This window comes from Carlito syrichta, unplaced genomic scaffold, assembly GCF_000164805.1.
Source record: "Carlito syrichta isolate Samal-C Ts95f unplaced genomic scaffold, Tarsius_syrichta-2.0.1 Scaffold312140, whole genome shotgun sequence".
NCBI classification, from domain to species: domain Eukaryota; kingdom Metazoa; phylum Chordata; class Mammalia; order Primates; family Tarsiidae; genus Carlito; species Carlito syrichta.
Window position 1 is genome coordinate 154,718 of NW_007256236.1, and position 4,421 is coordinate 159,138.

Here is a 4,421-nt window from a genome sequence, read left to right on the forward strand (position 1 = left end):
GTACCTTTGCGGCGCTGGTGCTTTTCCAGAGGCTGTCAGAAGAAAAAAGAGTGTTTTCACAGAACAGAAATGTTTGCGAATCTGAGTATCGGAGTCACTCGAACTGCCCCTTTGCTGGAGTAGCCACAAAGCCGGTTTTTGGAACGGGGATAGCCCTGGGAACAGAGGTATTTAAAATGTACAGGAGGCCGGGCGCGGTGGCTTAAGCCTGTAAACCCAGCACTTTGGGAGGCCGAGGCGAGAGGGCTGCCTGAGCCCGGGGGTTCGAGGCCGGCCTGGGCGACTTGGTGACACCTCGTCTCTACAATATATTTAAAAAATTAGCTGGGCGTGGAAGCGCGTGCCTGTAGTTCCGGCTACTTGGAAGGCTGAGGCGGAAGGATCACCGGAGCCCAGCAGGTCGAGGCTGCGGTGTGCCACTGCCCTATAGCCTGGGCGACAGAGTGAGACGCTGACTCAAAAAAAAAAAAAAAAAAAAGTACAGGAGTATTCTGTTTGTTTTCACGATCATTCATTTAAAAAGACCAGTATCTGCAGCCTCTGGGTTGTGGCATCAGCATTGGAAGCCAAGGAGGATTTTGACAGCAAAGGAGAGAATCATAAGAAGGTAGTTCAGTTAGTTGAGCGTCAGCCAATTTGAACTGCTGGTCCACAGCTGTCCTCCTTTTTTTTTTTTTTTGAGTCGGAGTCTCACTGTCACTCAGACTGGAGTGCAGTGGCCGCTCCTGGCCACCGTAGCTTCGACCTGCTGGGCTCAGGTGATCCTTCCGCCTCAGCCTTGCAAGTAGCTGGAACCACAGGCGTGTACCACCATGCCCAGCTAATTTTGGGGGGTTTTAAAATTTTATTGTAGAGACAAGGTCTCGCCAAGTTGCCCAGGCTGGTCTCAAACCTCTAGACTCAGGTAGTCCTCTTGCCTCTGCCTCCCAGAGTGCTGGGATTATAGGTGTGTGTGAGCTATTGGGCCCAGCTACTGTTTATTTATTTATTTATTTATTTAATTTTTTTGACTTGGAGTCTCACTCTGTCGCCCAGACTGGAGTGCAGTGGCCGCTGCCGGCCACCGCAGCCTCGCCTGCTGGGCTCCGGCGATCCTTCCGCTCAGCCTTCCAAGCCGGAATTACAGGCATGCACTACCATGCCTGGCTGATTTTTTGATTTATTGTAGAGATGAGGTCTCGCTGCCCAGGCGGGTCTCGAACCCACGGGCTCAGGCAATCCACTCACCTCAGCCTCCCAAAGGCACGGGATTACAGGCTGCGCCAACGAGCTCGGCTACTGTTTTTTTAATTGCTATTCTCAAGGCTTCTGGGGACCAATGGCTCCACCTTCTTTTTGACTTAGGACCTCATAGGATTTTGGTGCTCTTGGAATGAGGAGTCAGAGTTGGAGTGGAGCCGAGTCTCATTTTGGTAGAATAAAGACATGACAATGAGATGAACTGGTTTCTCAGCAGTGTGTCCAGTTTCTGCCAGGTGGAAGCAGGGGCCAGACAATGAACCTGCATCCCTGCAGAGTGTCTGCCAGAGCTGTGTTTCTTACTGCTTTTGTTCCAAAAAATGAGTCTTTGCAGAGATGAATATGATAAAGGGCTGTCTTAGAAAGGTTTAAGATAAAGCTGTGGATCATTAGTGTTTTAATAAAGCTCTGGCTGATTATGAGTATATGAAACCCGTGCTAAGGAAGGGTTTTTTTTTTTGTCAGAGTCTCACTCCATCACCCAGGCTGGAGTGTATTGGCATGATCGTGGCCACAACAGCCTTGATCTGCTGGGGCTCAGGCAATCCTTCTGCCCCAGCCTCCTGAGTAGCTAGGACTGCAGGCTCATGATAGCTAGGACTGCAGGCTCATGACACCACGCCTAGCTAACTTTTTGATTTTATTGTAGAGATGAGGTCTCGCCTAGTTGCCCAGGCGGGTCTCGAACTCAGGCAATCCACCCATCTCAGCCTCCCAAAGGCGCGAGATTACAGGCTGAGCCACCGAACCCGGCTTAATTTTTTAAATTTATTGTAGAGATGAGGTTTCGCCAAGTTGCCTGGGCTGGTTTTGAACCCACAGGCTCTGGCAATCCACTTGCCTTGGCCTCTCAAAGTGCTGGGATTACAGACTGAGCCACCGAACCTAGCCTAATTTTTTGTTTTGTGGTAGAGATGAGACCTTGCCAAGTTGCCCAGGCTGTTCTCGAACCTGTGGGCTCTGGCAGTCCCCTCATCTCGGCCTCCCAAAGTGTTGGGATTTACAGGCTCGAGCCACTATGCCTGGCCCAACTTTTGTTTTTTTAACAGATAAAAATATGCAGCAGATTTTTGGGAAAATACTCGACTTTTATTTATCAGAATATGGAGCATGATTTGCTGAGCTTGGATTTTCAATAATGTGTACTACCTCCTTCACGTATGGGACTTAGCATAGGTAAACTGCTCAAAGGCTGTCTCACAAAGGATATTAGTACAAGTATGAATCTTGAGTAATGATAATGAAAGGATAATGAACCAGACTAAAACTTTTAACTAACACACTCTATATTTACAGACTTAAATAATCCTTTTCACTCTACCAGTCCTTTGAAAGTTTTACCTAATTGTAATTCACTGTAAATCACAAGTTATACATGAGAGAAATCTTTACAGCAAATGGACCAAATTATGTATGTTGATGGTAAAACACAGAAGATAGTGATCAAAACATCCATGTTTCTGTCAACAGAACTTTGTGTATTTGAAAACTTGCATGAGCTTGCACATATGCTATGCTCTAGACTAGAAGCATTTCCCTTCATCTGGTCTTTGAATTAACCTGGCTCTTTATGAGTTTATGGTATTTTACTTCCATAGGAACTTTTGAGAGAATTTGGTCCAGACCCACTGATTTCATCGATAAGAAAATGGAGACTGACCAGGCTCAGTGGCTCAGCCTGTAATCCTAGCACTTTGGGAGGCCAAGAACAGTGGATTGCCTGAGCCTGCAGGTTTGAGACTAGCCTGGGCAACTTGGTGAGACCTTGTCTCTACAATAAATCAAAAAATTAACCGGGCATGATAGCACGCGCCTGTAGTTATGGCTACTTGGAAGGCTGAGGTGGAAGGATGGCCGGAGCCTAGCAGGTCGACTCTGGGGTGCACTACACTCCAGCCTGGGTGATGGAGTGAGACTCCAACTCAAAAGAAAAAGAAAATGGAGACCTAGAGAAATGAACTGGTATGGCTAGTGTCATACAACAAGTTGGTGCTTTCCTGACTATATACCATTTACGTCTGTCTTTCACAAGGAATTGGATTTTGAACTTGTACTTGATGATTGTGGAATGGAGGTTGTTCTGTGTCAGAACTGAAACAAAACTCAGAAGCTTGTTCCTATAGAGGAATCAGCCTGGGTTGGTTTTGAGAAGTCTTCTTATCTTGGGTACTGATAATGGAACAAAGTGAATAGCAGAGTTGGCTTTCTCCAGGTGGCTGAGGGGAATGTACCTTGTAGTCTAAATGCTAAGCTAGAACCACTGTCTAACTCACCGGAAAGTCACTAAAACTGTACTGCCTGTGGGATAGTTCTTTCAGAAGAAACACATCTGTCCCTGTAATGATGGTCACAGTGCCCAGCAGAAATTGATTTTCTTTTTTAGTGTTTTTTTTCTTTCTTTCTTTTTTTTTTTTTTTTTGGAGTCATAGTCTCACTCTGTTGCCCAGGCTGGAGTGCAGTGCCACGCTCATGGCCACTGCATCCTCAACCTGCTGGGCTCAGGTGATCCTTCTAACTCAGCCTTCCAAGTAGCTGGAACTACGGTGCTTGCCACCATGCCTGGTTAACTTTTTGATTTATTGTAGAGACGAGGTCTTGCCATGTTGCCCAGGCTTGTCTCGAACCCCTAGGCTCAGGCAATCCTCTCACCTCAGCCATTCAAAGTGCTGGGATTATAGGCATGAGCCACCATGACTGGCTTTTTTATTTTTTATTTTTTTTGGTATTTTTTAATGAAATCTCTTCGTTTTGTATGCACATTGAAATTTAAACATTTAAAACCTACCAAGAATGACTGATTTCATGTTGGGACTTGGGTTTGCGACTTTTTTCTTTTTTTAAATAGAAGTAGGTAGAAATAAAATAGCCTAAATTATTTGGAAATATATGCTGTTTGAATAAGTAATATGGTTATATGGTTCAAAGTTTAAAAGAATGAAAAACATACAGTGAAGGTCTTGTTCTCATAGTTATTGTCCATCCACCCAGTTCCCCTTCCTTCCCATAAGCCTCCCATCCTTATGTAACCACTTTTGGTTTCTCTGGAATTCTTCAAGAGTTTCTGGTGTAAATACAAGTATAGCATGCTATTAGACTGTTGTACATCTTGTTCTGTTTACTTTCAAAAATATTTGAGGTCGTTCTATATATATATATATATATATATATATATATTTTTTTTT

The 4,421-nt window shown here is 44.8% G+C and overlaps 1 protein-coding gene across 2 annotated transcripts in view; it reads left to right on the forward strand.

Moving 5' to 3' along the window:
• Positions 1–4,421, forward strand: part of RNF157 (ring finger protein 157) — a 102,839-nt gene that overhangs the window by 745 nt on the left and 97,673 nt on the right. The gene's annotated exons all lie outside the window — the stretch shown is intronic.